Below are 16,952 nucleotides of genomic sequence, written 5' to 3'. Positions count from 1 at the left end.
AGCTGCCTAGGGTGCAAACTTGTCCACAGCGTAAAGAGCTGCAGCATCAGGAGGGTCTCTGATTCACTTCATAAAACTGCTACATCAACAGTTGTTCTTGCAGATTGCTCAACCGCCACAAGGTCTGGGCAGTCAACCAAGAAAGTTGTTGTCTTTTCCCCGTTTTCTTAGTTCCTCTTTTCTGATTGCGGACTTTTCCAAAAGGTTATATTTAAATTACACTTTACAACCGAGATTTTGATTCCTGAACTCTTTGGATGTACCTTATGGATTCTGGCCTGCAGGTTACAAAAATCACCTTTAGATTTTCCTGTCACGTATCGTTTAATTGCAATGGCCTATTGCAGGGATTTCTCCTCATATAATAAGTGCACAACAACAATACAATACAGTTTATTTGTTGTATAGCCCAAAATCACACAAGAAGTGTCCCAATGGGCTTTAACAGGCCCTGCCTCTTGACAGCCCCCCAGCCGTGACTCTCCAAGAAGACAAGAAAAGACCCTTGTAGGGAAAAAAATGGAAGAAACCTTCAAAGTTCAAAGAGAGACCCCTTACTAGGTAGGGTGGGCGTGCAGTGGGTGTCAGGAAAAAAAGCGGGTCAATACAATACAATACACAGAACAGAACAAACCCTCAATACAGTATAAAAATTTAGAAGTACAGAGCAGAATTTAACAGTAGATGATATCCCATAATATGATTTGGATATGTTTAGAGTCCTGAAGACCTCAGCCATCAAGCTGCCTCCCCATTTGGCCATTCCACAGCTGAAATAGCACTAATCCAATGAAAGGACCCCTCTTTCCCATGATTCCTGCGATCCTCCATCAGAGAGGACTTTACCTTAGGCAGGCAAAACAACTTGGCAGGTGGGCCGTGGCACCAAGTGGCACATTTTGGCGCTTTTCCACTGCATAGTACGGCACGACACGGTTCAGTTCAACTCACTTTTGGGGGGTTTTCCACTGGGAACAGTACCTGGTACCTGGTCCTTTTTTTAGTACCACCTCAGCCGAGGTTCCAAGCGCCGAACCGTTACCAAAACGTGACGTGTAAACTCTGCTGGTCACTGATTGGCTGGAGAAAATCGTCATTACTGCATCACTGAACTTGCGACACGAGACACAACAGACCAGCTAGATTTTTAGCACAGCCAGCGAAGGTTCGGACGCACCATTTTGTTTTAACCAAAAATGGCTGTTTCGTGGTCTATTGAGGAAGTACAGACGTTCCTCTCGTTGGTAGCCGAGGAGCGGATCCAGCGAGAGCTGGATGGGGCGACGCGGAATGAAAAAGTTTTTCAGGAGGTCAGCGCAACTATAACGACACGTGAATAATCCCGCCCACTCTAAAGCGGTACTAAACTGCAGTCGAAACGCAAACCGAGCCGAACTGAGCCAAACCAAGGTGAGCTGTACTGAACCGTGCTGTGCCGTACTATGCAGTGGAAAAGCGCCATTTGAGTACCGAGAAGAGAAACAGAATAGGTGAGGGTCAGTAACAAATTCTAACTCTCATGTGACTTCTGTTTTAGTGCTAATGGCAGTCTGTACAGTTAATCAGCAGCTCTAGTCAGGGTGTGCTAAACTGAAGTCGTGAGTCTTCAGCTGGGATTTAAAAGCTGAGACCGAAGGGGCATCTCTTATAGTAGCAGGCAGACCACTCCACAGTTTAGGGGCTCTGTAATTAAAAACTCGACCTCCCACTGTTATTTTATTAATCTTTGGAATTATAAGCAGACCGGCATCTTGAGATCTTAATGTGCGCTCAGGTTTGTAAGTCACAATAAGTTCAGACAAGTAAGCCTGACCTCGGCCATTTAAGACTTTATATGTTAAAAGGAGGAGGATTTTGAAATCTGCCCTAAACTTAACCAGGACAATGGGAACATCTGATGTCATAATCGTGACTATCTGTAAAGGGGACGGCCGAGCTAAGGGATCTCGTTACAGTAAAAGTGAGGCACCCAAATCACTGGGTGACCCAACAAAGACAACAACAACAACATTTATTTATATAACACATTTTCATACAAACAGTAGCTCAAAGTGCTTTACATATTAAAGAATAGAAAAATGAAAGACATAATTATAAAAAATAAATCAACATTAACATCGAATAAGAGTAAGGTTCAATGGCCAGGGGACAGAAAAACAAAAACTCCAGACGGCTGGAGAAAAAATAAAATCTGTAGGGATTCCAGACCATGAGACCACCCAGTCCCCTCTGGGAATTCTACCTCACATAAATGAAACAGTCCTCTTTGGATTTAGGATTCTCACGGAAGGGCTTGATGATGATGATGGTCACGTAGACTTCTTCCTTTTAATCCGTCCATCATTGTTGGAGCATCATGAAGCTTTGAGTAGGTGGAGGTGGCGCAGGCCACCACCACAAAGAAACCGGAAAAAGAAACAGAAAAGAGAGAAGGGGTCAGTACCGATTTTAGAGCCACCATGAATAGTTGTTATGATGAATTGAACATACAGAGTATCAGGATTAAGTTAAATTACGATTAAAATGAAGTTATAAAAAGGCCATGTTAAAGTAATGTGTTTTCAGCCGTGTTTTAAACTGCTCTACTGTATCAGCCTGGTGAATTCCTATTGGCAGGCTATTCCAGATTTTAGGTGCATAGCAGCAGAAGGCCGCCTGCCCGCCTCACCACTTCTTTTAAGTTTTGTTCTTGGAATTCAAAAGAGACACTCATTTGAGGATCTGAGGTTACGATTTGGAATATAAGGTGTCAGACATTCCGATATATAAGATGGGGCGAGATTATTTAAGGCTTTATAAACCATAAGCAGAATTTTAAAGTCAATTCTGAATGACACAGGCAACCAGTGTAGTGACGCTAAGACTGGTGTGATGTGTTCTGATTTTCTTTTCCTAGTTAGGATTCTAGCAGCTCCATTCTGCACTCGTTGCAAACGATTTATATCTTTTTTGGGTAGTCCTGAGAGGAGTGCGTTACAGTAATCTAGTCGACTGAAAACAAACGCGTGAACTAATTTCTCAGCATCTTTCAGTGATATAAGAGGTCTAACTTTACTTATGTTTCTTAAGTGAAAAAATGCTGTCCTAGTGATCTGATTAATATGCGACTTAAAATTCAGATTACAGTCAACAATCACCCCTAAACTTTTTACCTCCGTCTTGACTTTTAATCCTAATGTATCCAGTTTATTTCTAATAGCCTCATTGTATCCATTATTGCTGATCACTAAAATTTCAGTTTTCTCTTTATTTAACTTGAGAAAATTACTATTCATCCATTCTGAGATACTAGTCAGACATTGTGTTAGTGAATCAATAGAATCGGGGTCATCAGGTGCTATTGATAAGTACAGCTGTGTGTCATCAGCATAGCTGTGGTAGCTCACGTTGTGCCCTGACATAATCTGACCTAACGGCAGCATGTAGATTGAGAATAACAGCGGACCCAGGATAGAGCCTTGTGGACCACCATATTGGATATCATGTGTCTTCGAGTTGTAATTCCCACAACTAACAAAATATTTTCTCCCTGTCAGGTAGGATTCAAACCAATTTAAGACACTGCCAGACCGTCCTGCCTCCTCTTCATATAAACCTTGGCCTGGTGTATGATTTCATGTAAGCAATGAATAAATAAGGTGAAAGATTTCAATATAAAAATAAAATGCTGCATATTATAATTATTATTATTTTTGAGACGGGTATTTTTCATGATTAGTTTATGTCAGAATTAAGAAAAGCATTTTCGCTGGTCCACAAATTCAACACGTCATCAATGACAAGTGGTTCAAAGATCTGCTGGTGGGACCAGAGGAAATCATTTGGATGACATTTAAGGATGACATTGGCAACTAGGGAGCACCAGGCCACATCCAGCTGGTAGAAAAGTAGCATACAGAATGATGAAGCTGTGCCAGTCAAAGCCCATGTGGAGCAAAAAAGAGAAAAAAATATCATGCCCAAATAAATGTGCAAACAATAAGTATAAAAAAACATGCTTTTGTTTAATACGATAGAGCAGACCGAAGGCACTTATAAATAATGATAATAAAAATATTTAAAACAGGTGCTTTCAGGCAAACATACAACACAAAACACATGAAAGTAAGAATAACTGAAGGAATACAAGGATCTCTGAAAGTCTGTAAGTTCTACATGATGTCACCTAATCACAAAACCTTCATGACTGACCGTCGAAGGACTCGCATGGCACCGAGATGCGTTTGCATGTGCTCTAATGCAGCACAGTGAGTCACAGAAACCTGGATTCAAAGAATTCCACATATGCCCTTAAATCCAGTTAGAGAAATTTGGCAATGCCAGGTTACCTTGTGTAGATCTCTGTGGCCATGTAAACCCTTAACCAAGTTGCACTTAAGCATTTCGTCGTCTGTGTGTGTCTTTGTTTCCCACATGCAGCCTGCAGGAAGAAAATGGCGCAAGTGTCCACAAAGATACACTTCCTGAGGCAGAAGCTCAGGTCATCAAATTATTCCTTCTCCTGGTTAAAATGATCCACCTCAATACTTCAGAAATGGCTACAGTTATGTTGATGCGCTGAACATACAACCTCGACAGACACAGGCTTTTGGATTATGGTGGCCATTGATGATGTGTAGTTAATCTTTTTCTTTTTCTTTATAAACATTGGAGTGTTTTGCCAAAGTAGAACTCTGTAAACGGACTCAGGCATGTAATCGGAGGTTTAAGAAACCAGGTCCCTGCCTGAACTGGGTTACTCGCCTTATTCTAGTCAGTTTTGTGTGTGTGTGTGCGTTTAAATCCGCTCACTGAGCACATTTCTATTTAGTTTTACCTTTTGACATCCTTGCTGCAAAGTCCACTAAGACGTCATCATGTGAAATATTCCAGCCGGACTGCAGCTGCCTGCCCTCGTTACTTTTCATTCTGATATCACCGCCGATTGCAACTAAGAAATGAGTAGGAGTGTAACACAAATCAAACACTTGATATGACCATAGTCAAATTAATTAGATTATTATTAGGACATTACAATAGCTTGAGGCTCAACGTGTGACATCTTTCATAAAACCTTTCTGACCACCACAGAACTTGATGATGTCCATGATGTTCAGATAGCGCCATTACACATATGAGGAAAAGGAAATCCAGGTAGCTCAGTATAAGCAGGCGGTTAACAGTCTGTATTATGTAGCACAGTGAGCCAACATCGTGCTAATAAGTGACAGTGACGCCATCACGCTATGGTGATAAAACAAGCACAACGAATGCAATGGCCTCATGTTCGTACCTCGGTGATCAGCTTGTCTCGTTTCTTCCTCCTTTTTCCCAGACGGCTTTTGCCTTCTCATCTTGAAACACTCCTTAAAGCACGGGTGTCGGACTCCGGGCCTGGAGGGCCGCAGTGGCTGCAGGTTTTCATTCTAACCTTCTTCTTCATTAGTGACCAGTTTTTGCTGCTAATTGACTTCTTTTGCTTTAGTTTTAATTAACTTGAGTAAGTTGTCTCTTTTTCCTTAATTAGCAGCCAAACCATAATGAGACACAAAACAAGCTGGCACATGACCAGCTCACTGGTGCCCATCACGCAATATCTGAAAATAAAGAATGGTGGTGGTCTCGGTAAGTCTGATCTCTCAGGTCACCAAAACAATTTGCCGGTGTTCTTAGAAAAAACAGAAAAAGGAAAAGCTTTGAAAATGTCTGCTGTGACAAAATGAGCGCAGCCACGGAGTTAAATGACGGGTTTAATTACCAGCAAGAATCGGCTTCTCATTAAGAGGTTGGTTGGAGTTTGAAGTCCCAGTTTAGCTGGTCATCTGTTGGCTCGTTTCACGTCTCATTTCTGTTTGGCTGCCATTTAGTGAAGAAAGGAATACATTCAGAGGACTGAATCCTTAAAATCAGGGCTATTGAAATGAAGGGAAAAGAAGTTAATTAGCAATGAAAACTGGTCACTGATTAGGAAAAGGGGGAGAATGAAAACCTGCAGCCATTACGGCCCTCCAGGCCCGGAGTTCCACACCCCTGCCCTCCATTTTTCAATGCAGTCTTTGGCGGGTTAGGATGAGGGCAAGTGGACCCCATCAACGCCAGTCGACGATTGTTGGATCCTGAAATGAGAAGCAGCCAATGATGAATACAAACGCAAATCAGCAGCAGGCACTTTTGAACTCAGGCAGTGTGTCAGCACCATTATGTGATTTAACTCGCTAAATTCAATAAATGTTCATGTAGTGTTTTGTTCAACTTGAAGGTGTCTATCATAATCAAAAAAAAATGTCAGGAAGCAAACCCTTGAAACATGTTTTTCACCCCCCTATTACTTAGGCTTTGTATTGCAACGTCTTATATGCTAAATATTTAGAAAGTGTCATCTTAGCTCAATAACAAGTTTAAGGTTAATCAATCAATCAATCAATCAACATTTATTTATATAGCACATATTCATACAAAAAAATGTAGCTCAAAGTGCTTTACAAAATGAAGAATAGAAAAATAGAAGACACAATAAAAAATAAATATAAGTCAACATTAATTAACATAGAATAAGTAAGGTCCGATGGCCAGGGTGGACAGAAAAAACAAAAAAACTCCAAAGGCTGGAGAAAAAATAAAATCTGTAGGGGTTCCAGACCAAGAGACCACCCAGTCCCCTCTGGGCAATCTACCTAACATAAGTCAAACAGTCCTCTTTGTATTTAGGGTTTTCATGGAAGGACCTGATGATGATGGTCACGTAGACTTCTGGCTTTCAGTCCATCAATGTTGGTGCATCATGATGCTTTGAGTAGGTGGTGGTGGCACAGGTCGCCACCACAAAGAAACCGGAAAAAGAAACAGAAGAGAGAGTTGGGGTCAGTACGGATTTTGGAGCCACTGTGAATAATTATTGTGATGAATTGAACATACAGAGTATCAGGATTAAGTTAAAGTGAAGTTATAAAAAGGCCATGTTACAGTCATGTGTTTTCAGCCGTGTTTTAAAGTTCTCTACTGTATCAGCCTGGTGAATTCCTATTGGCAGGCTATTCCAGATTTGAGGTGCATAACAGCAGAAGGCCGCCTGCCCGCTTTATCACTTCTTTTAAGTTTAGCTTTTGGAATTCTAAGGAGACACTCATTTGAGGATCTGAGGTTACGATTTGGAATATAACATGTCAGACATTCTGATATATAAGATGGAGCAGATTATTTAAGGCTTTATAAACCATAAGCAGTATTTTAAAGTCAATCCTGAATGACACAGGTGACCAGTGTAGTGACATCAAAACTGGAGAAATGTGTTCGGATTTTCTTTTCCCAGTTAGGATTCTAGCAGCTGCATTCTGCACTCGTTGCAAGTGATTTATGTCTTTTTGGTAGTCCTGAGAGGAGTGCGTTACAGTAATCTAGTCGACTGAAAACAAACGCGAATTAATTTCTCAGCATCTTTCAATGATATAAGAGGTCTAACTTTTGTTATGTTTCTTAAGTGAAAAAATGCTGTCCTAGTGGTCTGATGAATATGCGATTTAAAATTCAGATTACAGTCAAAGGTTACCCCTAAATTTTTTACTTCCGTCTTAACTTTTAATCCTAGTGCATCAAGTTTATTTCTGATAACCTCATTGTATCCATTATTGCCAATTACTAAAATTTCAGTTTTCTCTTTATTTAGTTTGAGAAAATTACTATTCATCCATTCAGAAATACCAGTAAGACATTGTGTTAGTGAATCAAGAGAGTCGGGGTCATCAGGTGCTATTGATAAGTACAGCTGTGTGTCATCAGCATAGCTGTGGTAGCTCACGTTGTAACCTGAGATAATCTGACCTAACGGAAGCATGTAGATTGAGAAGAGCAGCGGACCCAGGATAGAGCCTTGTGGACCACCATATCGGATATCATGTGTCTTTGAGATGTGATTACCACAACTAACAAAGAATTTTCTCCCTGCCAGGTAGGATTCAAACCAATTTAAGACCCTGCCAGAGAGGCCCACCCATTGACTAAGGCGATTTCTAAGAATATTGTGATCAATGGTGTCAAATGCAGCACTCAGATCTAAGAGGATGAGAACAGATAAATGGCCTCTGTCTGCATTGACCTGCAAGTCATTTACTACTTTAACGAGTGCAGTTTCTGTGCTGTGATTTGTTCTGAAACCCGACTGAAACTTATCAAGAATAGCAGGTTTATTGAGGTGGTCATTTAACTGCATAATGACTGCCTTCTCTAGAATTTTACTTAAGAAAGGCAGGTTGGAGATGGGCTAATATTTTCAAAGGCAGAGGGGTCGAGATTATGTTTCTTAAGTAGGGGTTTAACTACAGCAGTCTTAAGACAGTCAGGAAAGACCCCCGTATCTAATGACGAATTAACTATGTCCAGAATATTGTCAATTAGCACGTCTGATATTTCTTTGAAAAACCTGGTTGGTATTGGATCAAGGACGCAGTTGGAGGGTTTCAGTTGAGAGATTATTCTATGTAATTCAGGTAAATCTATCCTGGTGAAAGCATTTAATTTGTTTATAACGGATGGATGGATGGATTAATGGATTCCAAAAATCCTGATAGCATGAAATCATTTTCACCATCAAATCGCAGTTAGTAATAACTAATACTTATAAAATAAAACATTTACTTTCACCAAATGCTCTTCAATAACATTGAAGCCCAATGGAGCACAAGAATCAACGGCATTGCCCAAAAACACCAAGACAATCCAACGTAAAGAACGACCCAATCAAGCCATCCAGAAGCGTAGCCAGACGCGGAGCAATCAGGCTCAAAGAAATCCAATACTTCAAAGAAGCTCGCGTTGAAAATGAACTGCCAGGAACTGCGGGAGACCCTCCGGTTTAATAAGGGGTGGCACAGGTCCTGGCGGTGATTGGCAGGTGACCCCGCCATAAATATCGGAATACAACAAAGGCAGCTTATTTACATGAACTGAACCAAAACTAAAGAATGATACACAGAATCAAAAAATGAAAAGAAGATCAAAACACGAATGTGAACCCCCGGCTGAGACACGTCAGTTGCAGCAAAGCCCCCAATTCAAAACTGACCTATTGATCCCTGGAGCCCCTCAGCACCTTCACTTCCTCCTTTCTCCTCACGACCCTTCAAGAAGCCCCCCCATCTGCTGATCATCACTCCTACAACACACCACATCTGATAAAACCGGACGGACGTTGATCTAAGCTGTGGAGCTTGGCAGACCACTGGCCCAGAGTGTGACATTGGATTATTAGAGTGTCGTGATGGAAGGACCTGGGGACAGAGCTTGCAACTGGGGGTATCATCTCCCCCAGAACAGCAGAGGGCAGCCCCCTTGGCTTGCAGCTTGGAAGTTTAGCCTTGTTGGGGTCTGTGGTCAGCGCCAGGGGGTGCATGGAGAGCTGCAGAGACCTGGGGCTTTCACCACACCTGGGAGTGCTTCTTGACTTTGCTACCACGCCACCTGGAATGTTCCCATGTGCGGCATAAAAGGAGGCGCCTGCCTTCATTCAGGGAGCCCGAGTCGGGAGGAAGCTCACCAGAGGAGAGGCAGAGACAAAGAGAAAGGAGAAAAGAAAGTGCTGTGCGCATCGCTGTGCTTATTATACTGCGCTTGGTGCAAAGCGCTTCCCACTGACATGAGGCCTTGTGTGCTGCTGGACTTGTGTCTGCGTCTGGGGAGCTGGAGCGCCCCCTGGTGGCCACAATAAAAACAGCAAACTTTTTAGATTAAAAGCTAAAATATTCCAAATAATGAAAACCAACCCTAGGATTTCAGTCTTTATGATGTTGTACAACTAAATTTCACACAAACATTAGGAAGTTTTTCTTTACACAAAGAACGATAGACACTTGGAATAAGCGACCAAGTAGTGTGGTGGACAGTAAGACTTGAGGGACCCTCAAAACTCGACTTGATATTTTTTTGTCAGAAATAAGTGGAGAGGACTGGCGAGCTTTGTTGGGCTGAGTGGCCTGTTCTCGTCCAGAGTGCTCTAATGTTCTAACTTTTGACATTAAAACTACAAACTCTCTGTGAATGTAACATGACCTGAATGGCCCTTCTTAGTACTTCACACTGAGGCTCTCTGACAATAATGAGAAAACCGTAAGTGACATTTACCAGTAGGATATAAAGAATAATTAAGAATTGTGTCTGATGCTGGGCATATACTGTACAGTGCGATTGTGGCACTTGTTTTAAAGGAATACCCCCCCCAAAAAACCATATTTTGTTTTAATGTTATTTACTCCATGTGCTTTATGGTGACAGGCAAGAGAAAGTTTGAATCTTTTGTTTTCATGCAGAAAGGAGGTCACAAAATTTATGACCTAAAAGTAACGGTAGATGAACAATGCAGGACAACAGCAAACAATAGCAAAATGTCCACAAAAAAAAAAAATCTCATGTTACTCGTGTCGCAAAGTCATCCACTTATTTGCTCACAACATTCCAAACGTATTTTTGCTGAAATATTTTTAAATAAACCACACCTGCAAAAACACTCGCTTGAACATGGAGGCAACACACACACACAGGAAAGGGCGTCTGGACCGGAGCGTCCCCCTCAGCCATTGGTCAAGAGCCCTGTCTTCAATTCAAAAGCACAGGATTGTGGGAATGCATTGTACTGTTATCAGAGCATGCTGCTTTGTCCACAAGTAAATGTTAATAATATTTTAGCAAGAAATGCATCCTTTTTGCATATTTTGAGCTTTCAACTGGATGACAGACATATGGATTATGTAACACACGTGACGTGAGAATTTTTTTCTACTCTCTTCATGGACATTTTTCATGTTGCTTGCTGTTGTCCAGCATTGGTGACTGTTAGGTTCCATAATATGATAAACTCTTTTCTCTTTCAAGATTCATTTTTTTTTCTCGGTGATCACTATAAAGCACACGGGGTTATTAACATTTAAACAAAGTATCGTTTTTGGATGGAGTTTTCCTTTAAGCTCAATTTGGAGTCACCGACTTATTTTTCTGAGTTGGCCCAAATCTCACCTTCACGTTTCTTCACATCAGTCCACATGCAGTATGAGAGGGTTTGCGATATCCGATTGAGCGGTCGTACAACCTGAAGAATTTCTGAAATTTCACTCTGCTGTCTTGTGGTGTGAGCCTCCTCATGAGACGCCATCAAATTAAATGTATTGTGCGCCAACCACGCCACATTGTATATTGGGTATTGTCGTAGCTAACCATCCTGGAGCAGCACACAAACAACTAAATGGTCGCGGATGAAATCATCTTAAGAAACGTTTACTGGAGGAGCCCCTAACAAACCGACACAACAGTAAACTTCACAGACTACGAGGGGGTATCCAAAAATAACTGGAATTATAAACACAAAAAATGTGTTCTAATCAATGTTACTTACTGAAACTTTAGCCTCCTTCAAAGTACTCACCATGTGACTGAATACACTCGTCTCAACGGTTTTCCCACTGGTGGAAACATTCTTGGAAGCGATGAAGAGGAACGTTGTCCAAAGTCTGCAGTGATTTTTCTTTGACTTCCTCCACGGTACACAAACGGTTTCCTTGGAGTTCTTTTTTCATATGCGGGGAACAAGAAAAAGTCGCAGGGAGCAAAGATCAGGCGAGTAGGGAAGGCGACAAGAACTCCAAGACACACGAGTCAATTCGGAGATCTCTTCAATAGTCCTAGGACAATCTTCGTAAATTGCATTGCAAACTCTTTCAAGATTTTCGTCATTCCTAATTGTGGAAGGTCGCCCAGATCTCGGTTGGTCTCCAAGTGACATTTCTCCTCGTCTGAAATGTGAAGACCACTCGTAGGCCTGAGTTTTACTTAAATCTTCCTCTTTAAAAGGAGTTTCAAGCATCACTACACTTTCAGCAGCTGTTTGTCCCTAAGAGAAAGCAAAATTTAACGCAGACTCGCTGTTCTCAATGATCACCCATCGCAAAAATTGCAGAACACGTTTACTAAGCACCAAGAAAAACCGACACGGAATGGCATACGAACAACGCCACGTGACAGACTGGAACAGAAATTTGCAACTAAGCCGAGATTGCACGCCAGGTACAGATTCCAGTTATTTTTGGGTGCCCCCTTGTATGTACCGCCAGCTGTTTCTATAAAATAGATGGGCTGCCTTGTTTGTCTTTTTCTTTTCTTTGTTTTCTCAGAGCACAGTAGGCATCACAGCTCTCTTCTTTGGTGACATTCCGAGAAGCCTGTCGCCATACTGAATGAGTAAAACTGTCGGTCGGAGTAACGTACATGTAGTCTGAACACCCAGGACGTGGCAGGTCAGTCGGTCTGAGCGTGCTCATACGGTTTGAGCTGGTGTGAATATTCGCTTGACTGCGATTTCCAAAAATCACACAGAATATGCCCTGCAAAAGGCACATCATAATAACTCCTTCCCTTCTTCTTCTCCATCCTCTCCTCACAAATCCAATGGATTTATGTTTCCTGATATTTGAGGACACTGGACTTTTGAAGCCCTTGTATCTTTTATATTATGGTTTACTTTGGAAGTTTTCTTGCATAAAAAGGTCTGCTAAAAAAGGAATTATGGGGAGCTCACCATTGACCACTGTGGGAGAGGTCATAGAGTAAAAATAAGGTGCAAGTTGAGTAGAATAACATGAAGGATGTTTGGAATGGACGGGGCATCATTACTGGACTCGAGCAATCTTGGGCTCTGGTGTGGACAAGGCTAACGCCCAGAACCACTTCTCTAATGGATGTTCATTCCCACCACCTTCTTCTAATGGTCAGTCCGACCGCACACCATCCCTGATGTACCAACACTTCAGCTGGTATGGCAAGTGTGGACTCCACCTCTGGAGACCAAGTGAGGAGACAACTGAGGAAGTTACATTGTGGTAAAGCTGTGGAACCACATGGAGTCAGTGGTTGAGTTCTTAGGGCTGTGGTGTCGTCTGGTACCTGTTCAGTCTGTCACTAAGGCTCCAGAAAGTGCCACCACTATGGAGAACATCCTGGTTTGAAAGGCAGGTGCCCCTTCGCCTAACAACTTCAGACCAATGGCCCTAACATCTCACATCATGAAGATCTTCAAGAGAATGTTCCTGGACTACAGTATATAAATTTTATTGTGTTAGACCACCTGGACCCCCTGCTGTTTGCCTATCGGGCAAAGACTAGAATGGAAGATGGGATTATCCATCTGCTCCAAAAGCCTGGACAAAGCTGGTCAGCTTTGATTTCTCCGGTGCCCTTAACACCATCCAGCCATCCCCGTTGAGGGGTCAGCTCAGAGATATGCAGGTGGATGAGCCGTCGGTGTCCTGATAACGGACCATCTGTTGGGCAGATCGTAGTTTGTGAGACTCGAGGACTGCGTGAGCAACACTGGAGCACCACAAGGAACAGGCCTGTCTCCTTTTGTCTTCACTCTGTGCACCCCAGGCTATAAATAGAACACCAGGACATGTCACTTGCAGAAATTCTCAGATGACTCTGCACTGATGGGGTGTACTGATAAGGGGGACGAGGCAGAGGACAGGAGTCACAGGAAGAGCTTTGAGAATTGTCTGCGACTAAACATTAGCAAAACCAAGAAACTGCTTATTGACTTTTGCCGCACCAAAGAGCCTCTGAGTCCGGTCACCATTCAGACAGCGGATATAGAAGTGGAGCACTGCTAGAAGTACTTGGGGGTCCACATCAGTGACAGGCTGGACGGGTCTTGTAGCACCGAGGAACTAGTGAAGAAACAACAACAGAGCAGGGTCTTTCTTCCTTACGAGACTGCATTCCTTTAATGTAGGAAGTGACATCTTTCACCGCTTCTACAACCCTGTGATGGTCAGTGTGGTGTGCTGGGCTGGCGACATCACTTCAAGAGAGGACCACCGAATCAACAAGTTAATTAATTTAAATAGCAAGCTCAATTATGGGACACTCTGGGCCCCCAGAGGAGAGAATCAGGGAAATCAAGGAGTGCCATTATGACCAACGCTGAGGACTTTCAGCCAACAAATTACTCAGCAGAAGTGCGTCAAGAAACACAACTGGGGGTCCTTCATACCAAGAGCAGTATACCTGTTTGAGCCTCACTAGGACTGGGCTGCTCCTCTTATCTTTAGCCCAGTCAGACGTTTTTTCTTTTTATTTTTTATTCCTGCTGTGTATTGAGTGGGGGTTGTTGTTTGCTTTCATTTACAGTAACAGAATTTATTTATTCAATCATTCAGTTTCTGTAAAAAATCCAATTTTCCCCCTAGTAAACTTCATCTATCTATATATCTTTCTATCTATCCATCAGTTATATAGCGCCTTTCACATCAATCAATCTATCCATCAGTTATATAGCGCCTTTCACTTCTATCAATCTATCTATCTAAATGAATGAAACCATTTGTTGAAGTAAATTGGTGTTCATGTTAACTTCTTTAGGATGAATGGAAGTGTGTTGGGTTGTGCTCATGAATCAGGGGTCTTAGGACTGAATCCCCTGCCCGGTTGTTCCTGTGTAGAATTTGTACCTTATCCCAGTGTCTGTGGGGGTCTTCTCCCTGATACTCTGGTTTTCCTGCCTTCTTCATGAAAAGGTGCAGTTTTGGATAACTGGAAACTCTAAACTGACCCCAGTTAGGCACTACCCGGGTAGGCTCCCCGAGTCGGATTAAGCGGGTAGTTATCATATTTGTGCTTACTCGATGTAATGACCTTATTATGTAATATATGGTGTCCCTGCAAAAGATGTAGCAGTTAGGATTATTAGTGACTCTAAGTTGACCCTGGGTGTGTGTGTGCGTGAGTGACCGGTGGATTATGAGTCGGACACGTCAGGTTCATTACTGGATTGATCTCTTCTCGCACTTTAAACTTCACGCACGCACGCACGCACACAGATGCTAACCACACAAGGCCCGTTTATCATGAGGTCCACAGTCCTCAGCTCCTCATAGGGACTCACTAACTTGGACATGAAGAACACACGGTGGTCCTGGCTATAACCTGGGCCTCAGGCTGTTGTGGTCCCCAAGAATAACCAGCCACATGGGGTCAGTTGCAGTGCGCTCTGGACGATCCTGTGCTGATCTGCTCTAACATATTTATGGTAACGAGACTACATTTCAGGTTTAGCGCTGCTCCAGTGCGCCTCAGACCAACAGTGGACCGAGAGCTCAAGAGCACAAAGAAAGTCCTGCAATTCTCCAAAATGCCCACTGGGTGTGGATTTACCGTCAAACACCAGCTACATAGGAGGGCAAACACAGAATTTTTATAAAATAAGAGGTCTGTTCTCACAAAAGAAAGCTCTAAGGGGCACAAAAGGCAGAAGGAATTGGCCGAAAATGCAAAGGCAATTCAAGGCAACCAAAGTCCCAAAATCCAGAAATGTCGTCAAAAGCAGAGCATGAAGTCAACAGAAACACAAGTTAGCTCACGGACCCCCTGGCACATTCGAATGAACTGCCACGAACTGTGGGAATCCCTCGTCTTTGTAGGACGCTGGAGGTGATGGGCAGGTGAAACACCCACAAGGCACACAACACAGGCATAGAAAACAAAGGCAATAAATAACATAAATGAAAGACACAAAAAACAAAAAGGGCAGAACAAAAGGAATTGCTGCCCAGCCAGCCAGGGGAGGAAGCTCGACTGCAACATAACCCACCAACACGAAGGCCAAGGGCTGCTGTAGTGGGCTTCTAGGAGTCACAGAAGGGGAATAAAATGGTGTGCTAACTGAGACCACCTCGTGAGCAGGTTTAACGGACTCAGTACGGTGGGCGATGTCACAAAATGAATTCCATACCCGTTAGAGGGACGGATGTGACAAAGTACATGAAATCTGAAAGAAACGTGGAAGGCTTATTTTATATTTGGACTGAAGTATAGCGTGAAACTGAATTAAATCTACTTAAACTCCTGCAAAAGAAAAGACAAGTGATGCATGGAAATAATTGAAGGGTGCAATATAAGAAATAGGAAAATACGGATGGGCAAACCTCGAACCGTTGACCTTCAGTAAAATCGCGATCAGCCAGCAGTTCATAAAGTACACACCTTTCTGGAAACAGGCTGTCGTTTCACTGACTACAAAAACACATTGTTACTGTTGTTTGGTCAGTAGTGGCAAGTGGGCATGTTGGGTACAAACTGTTGGCTTATATTAACAGCATCATAGACCCCCGGGGGCAAAGCAGTGCACTGGGGCCCCTGGTTTGATAGCAAAACAGAAACATACATTGGCATCAGAAACATTGTGGGCCCGTATGCTCCTGGGACTCCCGGCCATTGCCCCTTGTGCCCATACGTTAAGACGGCCTGTGTGTCCGGGTCAGGGGATTACTTTTGCCCTGATGAGCGTTGAATGAGTGTCCAGTTCCTGTGACCATCTTGGCCTAGTTGGTGAAATGGCTCATTCAGGGCTCAGCGGTTGGTTCTTGGTCACTTGCTTGCTGTCATTGCTGTCAGTGCCACTTTACTCAAGCTTAGTCTCAAGTACTCAGTAGTCCTATTACTATGGCAGTCTACTTGCCTCCCTGGTGTCTATTTTGTGTCATGGCCTGGTACAAAAGTTTAGTGTGTCATAATGAATAAAAAGGGGTGATGCCAGCTTCAGCCAGTGATCCCCCAGGTTTTACATTTGTCTTTAACTGGTGTTTAAAGTGGTTTGGCATTGCCTCCCAAAAATGGGTGTACAGGTTAACTGGAAGTTTATAACTGGTGGAGTGTTGATGAGGGTGAATGTATGGCCAGCTATGGACTGGCAGCCCATTCAGAATTAATTTTTTCTTGGTGCCCAGGGCTGTTAGGATAATCAGGTTAGAAAATGGATGGATGTGATGCAGCAGTAATGAAGACATCTCAGGATCGTCTCTTATGTGGATCGCAGGCCACACAAGATGGCGGACTGAAGTGCTGTGATGAGTTCATCTAAACCCTGTAGGAGCGCCTTGTGGGCTCGCGGATCTCTTTATCTTGTTTTCTGTTCACTCAGCTCACTTTTCATTTGATACCAT

Source organism: Polypterus senegalus, chromosome 15 (genome assembly GCF_016835505.1).
Source record: "Polypterus senegalus isolate Bchr_013 chromosome 15, ASM1683550v1, whole genome shotgun sequence".
Lineage (NCBI taxonomy): Eukaryota > Metazoa > Chordata > Cladistia > Polypteriformes > Polypteridae > Polypterus > Polypterus senegalus.
This window is presented reverse-complemented; position numbering follows the sequence as displayed.